The 17058-nt window shown below is 44.9% G+C and overlaps 1 protein-coding gene across 5 annotated transcripts in view; it reads right to left on the minus strand.

Moving 5' to 3' along the window:
• The window catches only part of FGF1 (fibroblast growth factor 1), a 102166-nt gene that overhangs the window by 59463 nt on the left and 25645 nt on the right, over nucleotides 1-17058 (minus strand). The window lies entirely within an intron of this gene.

The following is a 17058-nucleotide window of genomic DNA, read 5'->3' on the forward strand; positions in this document are numbered from 1 at the left end:
GGGTGGAAACACACATGGTTTGAGATGAGCTGGGTGTAGTGTCTTTTGGGTAGAGTTACATAACCAACAAAGCTGAGGCCTTGAGTTTGCTGGAGTTGCCTTGTGCTGGGGGAAGAGTCGCTGAAAAGAATTCTCACTCAGTTTGGTTACTTGTCATTTTTCTATTTAACCATCCTTATTGTTGTGAAATGGGAAGGTATTTTTTTTTTTACAAATATGAAACAATAACATTAAAATGTTTTCTTTAATAAACAGCTCTTGCTTCAATTCTAAGGGGAATTTTTAGATAGAAAAATGAGAGGCCGTATACCCAGTGCTCCAGTCCCCGGCCTCTGCAGCCAGACCACTGTGTTCAAATACTGATCCAAACACTTACCCGCAGTAGATCCTGGGAAACCTCACCAAGCCCCCAGTTTCTTTACCTATAAAACATAACTAATAATAGTCCCTACTTTCACAGTGTTGCTGGGAGCATTCAGTGACATGTGTAAGTGTTAGCACAGCACCGGAAACAAAGGAAGGGCTCAGAAAACGGGAGGAGCCACAGTTAGAGGAGTGGTGTTTTCTCCGCCTGGCCCATCCACATGCCTCCAAAAGCTTCTCAAAGAACCCTAGGTAAACATGTCAAAGGACATGCACTTGGAGCTGTTTTTCTGGTTCTGGTGGAGAGTTGCCCAGACGGTCCTTGACTCCAGAAGGGACCCCTGGAAGTGGCCACAGACACAGCCACAAGCAGACTTAGGTTGGATTCCAACCACATCCTGCACCCACTGCCCATATGGGCCTGGCTCACTGCCGAGCAAATCAGCTCACCAGTTTTGTCACCAGTTTTGTCACACAACGTGACTGGAGCTGCTCTTCATTTGTCTGTGGCCTGGGCTTCCTCCCAAGACCTCAACTGTTAGGTAGCTGAAGAGCGGCATCAGTCTCATCCAGTACAAGGATCTAAAAGGTCCTGCTGGGTGATGCCCCAGCCCCTAGAGTGTCCCCCATCTTTGGCCACCCTCCCTGCTCCTCTCGGAAACATCGTCTAGCTGTAAGGGGAGCAGAGGTCGCTCAGCCTCTCACTGGAAGAGTCGAGACCCTCACTCAGGGGCCTCTGGGGCCCAAGGTCTAGGTGTGGAGCCCTCTTCCTGCTCTGTTACTGCCCACCCGCGGCTTTCACGGCTCAAGTTGAGGCCCTGGTCTCTCTCGGCTTGGTCAGGGCCCAGGGCGGCTCCCTGGCTGACTAGCTCTTGCCGGCCAATGGGCCCCTCTGGGTCTCTGCCTCCCAGCCCAGGAGGTCTGCCCCTGGCCCTGCTACAGGTCACCACACAATGGCCTCTGGCCCTCATCTCAGCATCTGTATCACACAGGAACAGCAGGACATCTGGAGTACAGACTACGCCCACTTGCCATGGGCTCAGGCCTGTCCACCCTCTCAGTTCTCCAGGCCTCCCCATGTTGCAGGGCCAGGGTTATCCCAGCTCACTGGCATGTTGCCAGAGACACAGCCACCTCCACTGCCTACACACACACATAGTCATATCATCTTCAAGGCTGACCCCCTGTGGCAGGTGGGCATCCCCTTACACGGTGGTAGAAGTGCCACAGTCTGTCTGCCAGGCCCAGCCCTTGCTATGTTAAAAGGGAGCTCAAGCAGTTTCTCAAATCTTCTCTCTACAAATCTCGGCAGTTGAGCCAACTGCCCTCTTTATGTGGTGTTCCCATTTCCTTCCCTGGCTCCAGGTGACAGTGCTCCTGACCTAGCCTCCGGGAAGGGAGGCTCCAAATGGAACATGGTTTAAAGGCAGCAGGATGGGGTGAGGGGGATCAAAATACATTGCTTCACTTTTGCAAAATATTCTCCCTCATCCAAGTCCTCTTCCAGGCCTGCCATAGCTCATGGAGCCGGTGTCCTTCAAGGCACTTTTCTTTGCTCCATTCTTAGTTATGTTCATTCAGCAACGTTATTGAGCACCTGTGACGTGCACTCACCGTGCTGGGAATCAAATCAGTGGCTGCCTCGCAAACATAATACAGATATTCTCATCTCCATGTGCAAAGACGCTCAACATCATTAGCCTTCAGGGACATGCGTATCAAAACCACAATGAGATACCATTCACATCTGCTAGGATGGCTGTAATCAAAAGATGGATAATAACAAGTGTTGACAAGGATGTGGGGAAATTGGAGCCCCTGTACGTTGCTGGTGGGAATGTAAAATTGGTGAGCCGCTTTGGAAAACAGTTTGACAGTTCCTCAAATGGTTATCCATAGGGTTACCATATGACCCAACAATCCCACTCCTAAGGATATACCCAAGATAAATGAAAACATATGTTCATACAAAAACGTATGTACTAATGTTCAGAGTAGCATTGTTTATAATAGCCAAAAAGTGGAAATAACCCAGATGTCCATCAAATCGTGAATGAATGGATAAATAAAATGTGGTATATCCATACAGTGGAGTGTATTATTTGGCTATAAAAAGGAGTGAAGTACTGATAAAATAAATGCTACAACATAGATGAACCTTGAAAACAATATGCTAGTGAAAGAAGCTGGTCACAAACACTGTATATTATACAATTCATTTATATGAAATGTCCAGAATTGGCAAATCTATAGAAACAGAAAGTAGATTTGTGGTTGCCAGGGGCTGAGAGAGGAGGGACTGGGGAGTGATGGCTTAATGGGTGTGCGGGTTTTAGCACAATGAAAATGCCCTGAAATTAGATAGTGGCAGTATTGACACAACTCTGTCAATATAGTAAAATGCATTGAATTGTGCACTTTAAATGGGTGAATTGTATGGTATGTAAATTACATCTCAATAAAGCTGTTAAAAAATGTCCTCATCTCATTCTCTAACTGACTCTCCCTTTCCCAGTTTCTTAGCTCTCCCAGGACGAGCATGAGTTCAACTTACGGTCGTTTCAAGACTTTCTCCAACACACTTATTAGAGTCCAGTATTTGGTGGCTAGACTCCAATTTAATGATTTTTAAACCATCCTTTTCCATTAGAAGTGAAGCTTCAAGAGAACAGGGACTCTTGTTCATGCTTAACACTGGGCCTGGCACATGGCAGGGTACCACAAAGATGTGTCGAATGAACAGATGCTTCATGGCGCTCACATCCTAAATGGATGCAGAAGCCCAGCAGTGGCTGTGAGTCGTTCATTCCCTCAGCACATATTTACTGTGTCCTCTTGATGCATGGATGGAGTGAGTGTATGAAGCAGACAGGTCTCTGCCCTGGGGGAACTCAGAGCAAAGGAAACCTGTACTGAGCAGGGTTATATGAAAACAAATAATATTGAACCTTCAATAAAAGTTTACATAGATGGAAAGTGGAAATTTTGTTGAACTGGGGCTTTGTGGGAAGTTAGGCTGAGTTGAGACAGTCATGCAGAAAAGAAGAGAGATTCTGAAGGACAGAGGCTGAGTGAGAAGAAGCTTAGGAAAAAAAAAGAACATGGGCATTTTCCAATAGAATGATTTTGCCATTAGGAGACGTGTCCAAGTTGTGATTTTAATTTCTCGTTGAAGTGGGGAGCAATATTGAGAAAGGGGAAAGTGCCAAGTACCCTCCTTCATTTCCAGTGTCGGGAAAGCTCTGAGAAGAGACGTGCAGGGAAAGAGTGACTCATGGCCCGGAGGGGAGGGAACAAGGGTGTTTCAAAGAGATGGGGAAGATTTCTTGAAAGCACAATTGCTTCCTTCACTATGGGAAATCGTGGGAAGGACAGCCAAGAGGTCACGACAGTGGGCAAGCAGATATATGATGATACACAGCTGGGAAACCAAGAGGCCATCTTGTAGCTACACAGCCCACGGTGGGTGATGGAGGTCTTGGCATCAAAAATTAAAACAAGGAAAGTTGTCCAGTTGGTTTTTTCCACACATACTACCTCGTCATTCCACATCTCTTTTCCCCATGTGTTCATTTTGACACACAGGGATTCTAGAAAGCCTTAAATGAGAAGGAGGTATGAAACGGGGCTAGGAAGTGATTAAGATGTGAATAAGGCTCTTGAACAAGGCAGGGTCAGGCCAAAGAGTTAGGACACTTGGAAAGATGGGAGGAGGCAAGGAAGATGTGGGAAGAATAAAGTTCAGGGTCAAGGATGATGCTGTAAAATCTGGCACAAATCACCAACTGGAGTTTGGGAAAAAGGAGAGATGGGTCAGAGAAAGACCTGGGACTGAGGAGGCTTATGAACTAGGCGAAGGAAGGGCAGAGCTGCAGATCTTCTTAAATGGGTCACCTGACCTGGCAACCAGAGGATGACGCATCCCCAGAGTTCAGGGGGAGCTTGAGACTTGGAGTAAATCCAGGCATAGATGAGCCTGTGAAGATGAACGAGACAAGGTTTTCTTTTCTCTTGAAGTCAGTGCCTCTGTTGTGTTTTTGGTTTGCTTAGCTGGCTGCCCACCAGAAGGAACAAATGACAAAGATGGCCCATCTCCTTCAGAGGCAGTGTTGCCTGATGGTTAGGGACAGGGACAGGGATTTGGGGCGCAGGAGATTGCCAAGGACACATCCAGGCTCTCCAGCTCCATAGCGCTGTGTCACTGACCATGACACAGCCTCTGCTGTGTTCTCCTCACTAACAGCAGGGGTGAAAAGAAAGGGCTATTTGTTGGCTTGAAGTAAGGTAGCAGAGGCAAGGCTTTTAGCACATCATGGCACTTAGAACATTTCCCCAAGCCTCAGATGCAGTTTTCTTTTGGTATTTTAACATCTCTACTATTAGGATATGCATTGATTTCTTAGTGGTCCCTAAAATGATGGTGTATCTTACAATTTATGGTGCCCTTAGGTTTGATACAGAAGGAGCCATCCAGTAAGTGACAGTGGAGGTGTTTTGTGGCTGTTCTACCCGGGCTAGATTTGTGGCTGTGTCCACATCCTGGGTTTCCTTCTCTCTGGGCTGATTGAGCCTTTTCCCTGGGGAACAGGAACCTGGGCCCTGGAGTTAGCCCTGCAGAAGGCAAGCCTTGTCTTGGCTACTACTGGACATGAGACCGAAGCTAAACAGTGTCACCTTTCTGGACCTCAGTTTCCTCTGCTCTACAAGGGGGATAACAATATTACGTACACTCATAGGGCTATTGTGAGGATAAGATGAGATAAGGGTATATAAAGTGCTTTCTTAGCACAGTGCTGCACTGTATCAATGTTAGATGACGATACAAATAAATAATGTTACCTTATATAACAAGATTACATCTTGTTAGAAGTATCGATATTGTTACTATTATTCCTGAGTTACCTCAGGAGCCCCACCACAAGCATCCATCTCAGACTCTCAGTGGGAAGAGATCTCAGAAACCAAGTCAGGCCTCATGCTCTGTGACTGTGGCTGGGACTGTAGCCTCCCACTGTCTCACCTTGAACCCCTCCCCCTTCCCTGTTCTCCCCCTTCCCTCTGCCTCCCTCAGTACTCTGGACACATGACTTCAGGAACTGTTTTTCTTGGGAAGAGGGCTGGCTCGCTCCCCCTTGGAAAAGGCCACCCCAAACCCTGGCTGGGGTTTTCTCAAGCAATTAATGACCCAGGACCTCCCCCAACAAGGCTCTTCTCTGTCGCTTCATCTTCCCGTCTCCTCTTGTGCCCTTGCTCACTTCACCGAGCTATCTGCCTCTGTCCTTGCTGGCATCCCGTGCCCGAAATGTAAATGGCGTGTTTTTTTCCAAGCTTCTTACCTCTACCTAATGAGTCTTATGTATCAGAATCAATCAAGCTTTACATTTTTAACATTAGTAACTCACACACCCAGAGCCTCCCCATGTCTTCACATCCCCCCTTGGTCTCGCCCATCCAGAGCTCTCCGTGGTCCTGAGAGCATCACACAGCCTTCCTCTTCAAGTGCCACAAATGAGCTTTTCCTCAGGGGACGCTGCAGAGCCTCACGGGTAGACAGACTTGGCTAATCCCTTTCTTTTTTTAAAAAAAAAAAACTAATTAATTAATTTTTGGCTGCCTTGGGTCTCTGTTGCTGCGCGCGGGCTTTCTCTAGTTGCGGCTAGCAGGGGCTACTCTTCAATGCAGTGTGCGGGCTTCTCATTGCGGTGGCTTCTCTTGTTGCAGAGCACGGGCTGTAGGCGCGTGGGCTTCAGTAGTTGTGGCGCGCAGGCTCAGTAGTTGTGGCGCACTGATTTAGTTGCTCCGCGGCATGTGGGATCTTCCTGGACCAGGGCTCGAACCCGTGTCCCCTGCATTGGCAGGCGGATTCTTAACCACTGCGCCACCAGGGAAGCCCGACTAATCCCTTTCTTGAGGCCTAATCTTTCTCATTATTTCATGAGCACAGAAGATGGAGCTAATGCCTTTTTCCCAGGTTGGCTCTCTGGCAAGCCTTTCTCTTTTGAGATGAGACACGCTCCCCCACCCCCACCCCCCCACCTCCACCAACCCCTGCCTTGCAATCTGCCTTGTTCTGCCTTTTATAATTGGCCTGCCTTGCTGCACCTTGGCTGGGGGGATTCCGTGTAACACAAGCCGCTCTAGTGCGGCATGGCATCTGATAAAAGTCTCAGGCTTTGTCAATGAAACAGCCACTGCCTCCCTGTCAAGGTCATTTTCAGGGGACTGGATCTGGAGCAGCTTCGTGGGCCTGCCCCTCAGGGAAGCTTGGTGTTAGGAGTCTTCACTGCATTTGTAACAGAATGACTCTTGTGGTCTAAGGAGTGTGTTCAAAAGGTCCCAGCTCCTCAAAGCTTGTTTCTGCTCACTTAAAAATCTTCAGGGTGGGGGGTAATGTGCTGGAGGGTGTGGGATGGAAGATTTCACAAAATGCAGCAGCAGCAACACGGCATGGTTGAGTCAGAAAGTAGAAAGCACGGCATGTTAGACAAGGTTCCCCACATTTACTTATTTACTAGTCTGCCTGCCTGTCTGTACATGCTCTGACATGTTCAGAGAAGGACATGTGGCATTTAAGCCAAGATACGGAGCCCAAAGTGGTGTATTAAGATGTCTACAGGTTAGTAAGACGAGCAGACTCAAGGCTAGTGAAGATGTAAAGCGAGGGAAGGCTCCCTGGAGCCCCTCCCAGGCCATTGCGGGGAGAGGCAGTAGGAAGGCAGGAGTGATGCTCTCCCACTACTGAATGTCCCACGCTGCAAATGTTTTCTTCTGGGGGGGTGCTCTAAAAGGTCAAAGTGCCTGATGCTCTCAGGCTTTGGAGCCTGGGGCTCCATTCCTGCAGGCTCTCGGGGGCGAGCTCCTGCCTCATTTATCCCAGAAACGAATGGAGGGGGCACTCGGCCGGCCTGGTGGCGGCTGCGTGTTCAGCCCTCTGGGAAAGCAGCCCTATTCCTTTCCCAGCCTTCCTGTTCCAGCTCTCCCCTTTGGCCCCGCTCCCAGGACGTGGGATGCCAAGGAGTGCCTCCCTGCCTGCCTGCCTGCCTGCCTGCCTGCCCTGCTCACAAAGGCAGGTCTGTCTGGAGCTGAGCAGGGCAGGCCTACGGGGAGGACTGGCGCGCCACACCATGCCCCATCCTTAAGGAAATGGACAGATCTAGTCCAGTGATGGGGAGAGGGTATTCCCCTCGTGAAATACCTCCTCTCAGACTCAGTAGAGAGGCCGCAGATATGTGAAAGGAAAGTGCTTTGGATGCCTGGTCCAACAAGGGCTGTGAATGCAGCCTGTCGCCACCCAAATCCAATCAGATTAAATCCTCCTGGATTCAGTAAGCCTCCATCTAATCCTTTGCCGCTGGATCAGTCAAAAATGTTTAGCTTTGCTTTGAAAACTGGCTCCATTTTCTAGTTAACACATGTAAGAGGAGACGGGGCCGCTAAACATCCTGCATTTGCCCAGCGATTGTGATTTGCCATATGACCTTGAGGAGACTGCGCTTGGCTTCACTGTCCCCATTCACTTAATTGAGCCACACCTACTAAGGGCCTGTTAAGCACAGGGACCTGACAAGACACAACAAAGGAATAAAGGTGGAGTTGAGGTCAAAGGCATGAGCTCTGAAGTCTGGCTTCCTGGATTTAAATCCAGAGAGTCAATTCACCTCTCTGAGGATCAGTTACTTGACCTGTAAAATGAGGCCAGTGATAGCACCCACCCCACATGTTCATCATGAGGGTGCAAGGAGGTAATGCAGGTAAAAGCACTTAGCACAGTGCCTGGCACATCTAAAGCATCTCATAGTTTTAGCTATTATTTTGTTGTTCGATTGTTCAAGATGAATAAGACAAGTTCCCTGTCCTTGATGGAGGATGAGAAGCTGAATTGTAAGCAAGACAGACTGTGATAAGTGCTGTGATGAAGGTGCCAAAGGCTGGAGGGAGAAGCGGTCCAGGAGGATTTAGTGGAAGCTGTGGAAGAGGAAAGGGATAGCTTGAACAAAGGCCTGGGCATGGGCAGGTAGAGGTGGTCTGGTCTCAGCCTGAGTGACTGGTGCTGTTGTGGGGGCAGGGGTGTGTGTGCAGGATGTGCAGGCTGTGCAGGACCGTGCACCTAGTTTGGAGTCACACCACCGAGGACCCCCTAATGATGCCATCCCAAAGAGTGTAGACTTTTATCTGCAAGCAGTGGGGAACCACTGGAGATTTTTGAGAAGGGAATTGGAAAGATGCTTCTGGTAACATTTTATAGGAAAATCTTGGTGGGGGTGGGGGAGGGCTGGGCAGAGGCAGAGCAGAGGCTGAGGGGCACTTGCTGTGTGTTTCCATCTCAGAAAAATTCATCAGTCTTCAAGTCCTTGCTTAATCTTCATCTTCTTTACTTGACTGCAAGCTCGCGTAGGACAGGGGCCGTGTGCTTCCTTCACACAGCTGTACCCCCAGCACAATCCCCAGTGCTTCATAAATAGTTGTTGAATTGAAATAGACAAAAGATGTGAAACTAGAGCTGTGAGAGTAGAAGGGAGGGAATGGGTGTAAAATCACATGGGGAGATTGGTTCAAGATGGAGGAGTAGAAGGATGTGCGCTCACTCCCTCTTGCGAGAGCACTGGAATCACGACTAACTGCTGAACAATCATCAACAGGAAGACACCGGAACTCACCAAAAAAGATACCCCACATCCGAAGACAAAGGAGAAGCCGCTATGAGACCGTACGAGGGGCGCAATCACAATAAAATTAAATCCCATAACTGCTGGGTGGGTGACTCACAAACTGGAGAACACTTATACCACAGAAGTCCACCCACGGGAGTGAAGGTTCTGAGCCCCACGTCAGGCTTCCCAACCTGGGGGTCCGGCAATGGGAAGAGGAATTCCTAGAGAATCAGACTTTGAAGGCTAGCGGGATTTGATTGCAGGACTTGGACAGGACTGAGGGAAGCAGAGACTCCACTCTTGGAGAGCACACACAAAGTAGTGTGCGCATCAGGACCCAGGGGAAGGAGCAGTGACCACATGGGAGACTGAACCGGACCTACCTGCCAGTGTTGGAAGGTCTCCTGCAGAGGTGGGGGGTGGCTGTGGCTCACCGTGGGGACAAGGACACTGGCAACAGAAGTTCTGGGAAGTACTCCTTGGCGTGAGCCCTCCCAGAGTCCGCCATTAGCCCCACCAAAGAGCCGGGTAGGCTCCAGTGTTGCGTCGCCTCAGGCCAAACAACCAACAGGGAGGGAACCCCGCCCCACCCATCAGCAGACAAGCGGATTAAAGTTTCGCTGAGCTCTGCCCACCAGAGCAACAGCCAGCTCTACCCACCACCAGTCCCTCCCATCAGGAAACTTGCACAAGCCTCTTAGATAGCCTCATCCACCAGAGGGCAGACAGCAGAAGCAAGAAGAACTACAGTCCTGCAGCCTGTGGAACAAAAACCACATTCACAGAAAGACAAGATGAAAAGGCAGAAGGCTATGTACCAGATGAAGGAACAAGATAAAACCCCAGAAAAACAACTAAATGAAGTGGAGATAGGCAACTTTCCAGAAAAAGAATTCAGAATAATGATAGCGAAGATGATCCAGGACCTCGGAAAAAGAATGGAGGCAAAGATCGAGAAGATGCAAGAAATGTTTAAGAAAGACCTAGAAGAATTAGAGAACAAACAAACAGAGATGAGCTATACAATAACTGAAATGAAAAATACACTGGAAGGAATCAATAGCAGAATAACTGAGGCAGAAGAACGGATAAGTGACCTGGAAGACAGAATGGTGGAATTTACTGCTGCGGAACAGAATAAAGGAAAAAGAATGAAAAGAAATGAAGACAGCCTAAGAGACCTCTGGGACAACGTTAAATGCAACAACATTCACATTATAGGGGTCCCAGAAGGAGAAGAGAGAGGGAAAAGACCCTAGAAAATATTTGAAGAGATTATAGTTGAAAACTTCCCTAACATGGGAAAGGAAATAGTCACCCAAGTCCAGGAAGTGCAGAGAGTCCCAGGCAGGACAAACCCAAGGAGAAACATGCCGAGACACATAGTAATCAAATTGATAAAAATTAAAGACAAAGAAAAATTATTGAAAGCAACAAGGGAAAAATGACAAATAACATACAAGGGAACTCCCATAAGGTTAACAGCTGATTTCTCAGCAGAAACTCTACAAGCCAGAAGGGAGTGGCATGATATATTTAAAGTGATGAAAGGGAAGAACCTACAACCAAGATTACTCTACCCGGCAAGGATCTCATTCAGATTCAACGGAGAAATCAAAAGCTTTACAGACAAGCAAAAGCTAAGAGAATTCAGCACCACCAAACCAGCTCTACAACAAATGCTAAAGGAACTTCTCTAAGTGGGAAACACAGGACAAGAAAAGGACCTACAAAAACAAACCCATAACAATTAAGAAAATGGTAATAGGAACATACATATCGATAATTACCTTAAACGTGAATGGATTAAATGCTCCAACCAAAAAACACAGGCTCGCTGAATGGATACAAAAACAAAACCCGTATATATGCTGTCTACAAGAGACCCACTTCAGACCTAGGGACACATACAGACTGAAAGTGAGGGGATGGAAAAAGATATTCCATGCAAGTGGAAATCAAAAGAAAGCTGGAATAGCAATACTCATATCAGATAAAGTAGACTTTAAAATAAAGAATGTTACAAGAGGCAAGGAAGGACACTACATAATGATGAAGGGATCAATCCAAGAAGAAGATATAACAATTATAAATATATATGCACCCAACATAGGAGCACCTCAAAACATAAGGCAACTGCTAACAGCTGTAAAAGAGGAAATCGACAGTAACACAATAATAGTGGGGGACTTGAACACCTCACATACACCAATGGACAGATCATCCAAACAGAAAATTAATAAGTAAACACAAGCTTTAAATGACACAATAGACCAGATAGATTTAATTGATATTTATAGGGCATTCCATCCAAAAACAGCAGATTACACTTTCTTCTCAAGTGCACATAGAACATTCTCCAGGATAGATCAAATCTTGGGTCACAAATCAAGCCTCAGTAAATTTAAGAAAATTGAAATCATATCAAGCATCTTTTCTGACCATAACACTATGAGATTAGAAATCAGTTACAGGGAAAAAAACATAAAAAACACAAACACGTGGAGGCTAAACAATACGTTATTAAATAACCAAGAGATCACTGAAGAAATCAAAGAGGAAATCAAAAAATACCTAGAGACAAATTACAATGAAAACACGATGATCCAAAACATATGGAGTGCAGCAAAAGCAGTTCTAAGAGAGAAGTTTACAGCAATACTAGCCTACCTCAAGAAACAAGAAACATCTCAAATAAACAATCTAACCTTACACCTAAAGGAACTAGAGAAAGAAGAACAAACAAAACCGAAAGTTAGAAGGAAAGAAATCATAAAGATCAGAGCAGAAATAAATGAAATAGAAACAAAGAAAACAATAGCAAAGATCAATAAAACTAAAAACTGGTTCTTTGAGAAGATAAACAGAATAGATAAACCACTTGCCAGACTCATCAAGAAAAAGAGGGAGAGGACTGAAATCAATAAAATTAGAAATGAAAAAGGAGAAGTTACAACAGACACTGCAGATATACAGAGCATCCTAAGAGACTACTACAGGCAACTCTATGCCAATAAAATGGACAACCTGGAAGAAATGGACAAATTCTTACAAGGTATAACCTTCCAAGACTGAACCAGGAAGAAATAGAAAATATGAACAGACCAATCACAAGCACTGAAATTGAAACTGTGATTAAAAATCTTCCAACAAACAAAAGTCCAGGACCAGATGGCTTCACAGTGAATTCTATCAAACATTTAGAGAAGAGCTAACACCCATCCTTCTCAAACTCTTCCAAAGAATTGCAGAGGAAGGAACACTCCCAAACTCATTCTATGAGGCCACCATCACTCTGATACCAAAACCAGACAAAGATACTACAAAAAAAGAAAATTACAGACCAATATCACTGATAAATATAGATGCAAAAATCCTCAACGAAATACTAGCAGACAGAATCCAACAACATATTAAAAGGATCATACACCATGATCAAGTGGGATTTATCCCAGAGATGCAAGGATTCTTCAATATATGCAAATCAATCAATGTGATACACCATATTAACAAATTGAAGAATAAAAACCATATGATCATCTCAATAGATGCAGAAAAAGCTTTTGACAAAATTCAACACCCATTTATGATAAAAACTCTCCAGAAAGTGGGCATAGAGGGAACCTACCTCAACCTAATAAAGGCCGTATACGACAAACCCACAGCAAACATCATTCTCAATGGTGAAAAACTGAAAGCATTTCCTCTAAGATCAGGAACAAGACAAGGATGTCCACTCTTGCCATTATTATTCAACATAGTTTTGGAAGTCCTAGCCACGGCAATCAGAGAAGAAAAAGAAATAAAAGGAATACAAATTGGAAAAGAAGTAAGTAAAACTGTCACTGTTTGCAGATGACATGACACTATACATGAAGAATCCTAAAGATGTCACCAGAAAACTACTAGAGCTAATCAATGAATTTGGTAAAGTAGCAGGATATAAAATTAATGCACAGAAATCTCTTGCATTCCTATACACTAATGATGAAAAATCTGAAAGAGAAATTAAGGAAACACTCCCATTTACCATTGCAACAGAAAGAATAAAATACCTAGGAATAAACCTACCTAAGGAGACAAAAGACCTGTATGCAGAAAACTATAAGACACTGATGAAAGAAATTAAAAATGATACAAACAGATGGAGAGATATACCATGTTCTTGGATTGGAATAATCAATATTGTGAAAATGACTATACTACCCAAAGCAATTTACAGATTCAGTGCAATCCCTATCAAATTACCAATGGCATTTTTTACGGAACTAGAACAAAAAATCTTAACATTTGTATGGAGACACAAAAGACCCCAAATAGCCAAAGCAGTCTTGAGAAAGAAAAACGGAGCTGGAGGAATCAGGCTCCTGGACTTCAGACTATACTACAAAGCTACAGTAATCAAGACAGTATGGTACTGGCACAAAAACAGAAATATAGATCAATGGAATAGGATAGAAAGCCCAGAGATAAACCCACACACATATGGTCAACTTATCTTTGATAAAGGAGGCAAGGATATAGAATGGAGAAAAGACAGCCTCTTCAATAAGTGGTGCTGGGAAAACTGGACAGCTACATGTAAAAGAAGGAAATTAGAACACTCCCTAACACCATACACAAAAATAAACTCAGTGGATTAAAGACCTAAATGTAAGGCCAGACACTATAAAATGCTTAGAGGAAAACATAGGAAGAACACTCCATGTCATAAATCACAGCAAGATCTTTTTTGACCCACTTCCTAGAGTAATGGAAATACAAACAAAAATAAACAAATGGGACCTAATGAAACTTAAAAGCTTTTGCACAGCAAAGGAAACCATAAACAAGATGAAAAGACAACCCTCAGAGTGGGAGAAAATATTTGCAAATGAAGCAACTGACAAAGGGTTAATCTCCAAAATTTACAAGCAGCTCATACAGCTCAATATCAAAGAAACAAACAACCCAATCAAAAAATGGGCAGTAGACCTAAATAGACATTTCTCCAAAGAAGACATACAGATGGCCAAGAAGCACATGAAAAGCTGCTCAGCATCACTAATTATTAGAGAAATGCAAATCAAAGCTACAGTGAGGTATTGTATTCACACCAGTTAGAATGGGCATCATCAGAAAATCTACAAACAACAAATGCTGGAGAGGGTGTGGAGAAAAGGGAACCCTCTTGCACTGTTGGTGGGAATGTAAATTGCTGTAGCCACTATGGAGAACAGTATGGTGGTTCCTTAAAAAACTAAAAATAAAATTACCATATGACCCAGCAATCCCACTACTGGGCATATACCCAGAGAAAACCATAATTCAAAAAGACACATGCACCCCAATGTTCATTGCAGCACTATTTACAATAGCCAGGTCATGGAAGCAACCTAAATGCCCATCGACAGACGAATGGATAAAGAAGTTTTGGTACATATATACAATGGAATATTACTCAGCCATAAAAAGGAACGAACTTGGGTCATTTGTAGAGACGTGGATGCATCTAGAGACTGTCATACAGAGTGAAGTAAGTCAGAAAGAGAAAAACAAATATCGTATATTAACGCATATATATGGAACCTAGAAAAATGGTACAGATGAACCGGTTTGCCTGGCAGAAATAGAGACACAGATGTGGACACCAAGGGGGGAAAGTGGCAGGGGGTAGTGGTGGTGTGATGAATTGGGAGATTGGGATTGACATATATACACTGATGTGTATAAAATGGATAACTTATAAGAACCAGCTGTATAAAAAACTAAATAAAATAAAATTCAAAACTTCAAAAAAAAACCATACAAAATAATCTCAGCTATTTAAAAATGCATAGGAGAGATTATATTAAGAAAATATACCGGGCTTCCCTGGTGGCCCAGTGGTTAAGAATCTGCCTGCCAACGCAGGGGACATGGGTTCGAGCCCTGGTCTGGGAAGATTCCACATGCCGCCAAGCAGCTAAGCTTGTGCACCACAACTACTGAAGCCTGTGCACCTAGAGCTTGTGCTCCACAACAAGAGAAGCCACTGCAATGAGAAGCCCACACACCGCAGCGAAGAGTAGCCCCTGCTCACCACAGCTAGAGAAAGCCTGCACGCAGCAACGAAGACCCAACGCAGCCAAAAATAAAATAAAATAAAATTAATTAATTAAAAAAATATATATATATATATACCAATTGCTAATGATGATCTTCATTAGGATTCTGGATGAGTTCTTTTTCTTCATTTAAATTTTCTGTATATCACAATATTGCTATAATAAGTATGCGTTACCCTATAGTCAAATTATATTACTTAAAACTTAATTCATGCAGTTTTGTTCATGCAAGAAGTTGAAACTATATAAAACCAGCAGAAAGTCTGGAAGTACGCCAAAATATTATCTATACTTTTTTGTATTTTTAGTTTTCTATCAATATGTAGAATATGTATTTCTTCTATAGTGGCTGCCACAGCAGTTTCAATAAATGTCTATGAATGAATAAAAAAATAAATAAATAAAGTCACTAGGGGAGGAACATGAAGAGGATTTGGCAAATGCTAGAAACTCAACAAAGGAATAGTCAGAGATAGCTCAGGGCGCGAGTGGGGAGGATGGAGGAATGGATGGGAGAATGGACAGAATCAGAAACCTGATCAGCAGGGCAGGTGCCGAGCGCACTGTGGAGTGGGCTGCATCCCAGGTGAGAGGCACCATCCGTACAGAGCTGAGTGTGAAGCGGGACCTGAAAATGGGACTCCGGAGAGAAGCCAGAGTTGGAAGCAGATGTGGGAGGGTCGGGGCCAAGGGGAGAGAGGGGATCTTCAAGGGAGAACGACCTGAAGAGAGAGGCGGACAGAGGCAGCCGCCCTGGGGGACACCCCACATTCTTAAGAGACCCCCAATGCAGCCGGTGATCTCAGAGGAGAAGTCACAGGAGACTAGAGGCCCCAAGGTATAGGATCACAGAATTCAGAGGGGAAGCTGGCTCTGGGCATGCTGCCCAAAGCTGCTAAGAGGCTAAACAGGAAAGGAAAACAGAAGCCATAGCCTTGAGATTGGTCTCGCAGCGTTGCTGTTCTAATCACTTCTCCACACGGCCACCCAGTCCCTCTTCTAAAGGAAGACGTGCACTCTTCCATTATCAGAAACCTGCCATTGCTTTCCACTTCCCAGACGTTAAGGCCCTAAGTCCTTGGCAGAGGATTTCCATGACCCCATATCTTGTCTGAAAACCTTACCTTCCACCCTGCCCTTCCCCATCTCAGCCACGTGGGGCCCTCCCCTCCTTGTTGCTTGTCCAGGCCTTCATGAGTTGGTCCATGCTGTTCCCTCAGCCTGGAAGGCCCTTCCCTTCCAATCTCTACCAGCTAAAATTCTTCTTATCCTTCAAGGCCTACATCACATTCTACATCCACTGCAAAGCCTTCCCTCATCTCTCCAGTAAGAAAGGTCCTTCCTTCCTTCCTTCCTTCCTTCAAGGACCCATGGTGCAGTGCTTTGCCTAGCAATACTTTGATTCCTTCTAAGATTCCATCCAGTTGTTGGTTTGTCTCTCCCCTCCACTGGCTTATGACATCATGAGAGCAGAAGACATATCTTGTCTTTGAATCTCCCCTAGCGTGATCTCTACCGACACCATCAAAGCATAGGAAGAAACGAACACCTAAGGACAGTAGATGCTGGTAGTTCTACCACTTCCAGTGATTTACTTGGAAATTACAGGGTCTCAGAGTTATTCGACTTCAGGGCTTTGACCTGCAATTAAAATCTTGGCCCAGCATTGGGTTACCTTACAATCAGATGTGTTATCTGTGATCTCCAGAGCCATTTCGATATTGAGGATACACTATTATACATACACTAAAATTTTTCTGAACATTTCGCATATTTAGACAAAAATGGAAAAACTTGGCCTGGTCATCAGAAGTGCTTTATCACATGTGCTCCCCTGATGGAGGTTTAGAGAAATCCCTACACAATTCCACCAGGATCATAAACATATTTCAAGAGCCATGAATTAGGAGGAGAAAGTTTCCCAACACTCAATTTACAAACTCAGAAAGCATCTGTTC

Source organism: Eubalaena glacialis, chromosome 4 (assembly GCF_028564815.1).
Source record: "Eubalaena glacialis isolate mEubGla1 chromosome 4, mEubGla1.1.hap2.+ XY, whole genome shotgun sequence".
NCBI lineage: Eukaryota > Metazoa > Chordata > Mammalia > Artiodactyla > Balaenidae > Eubalaena > Eubalaena glacialis.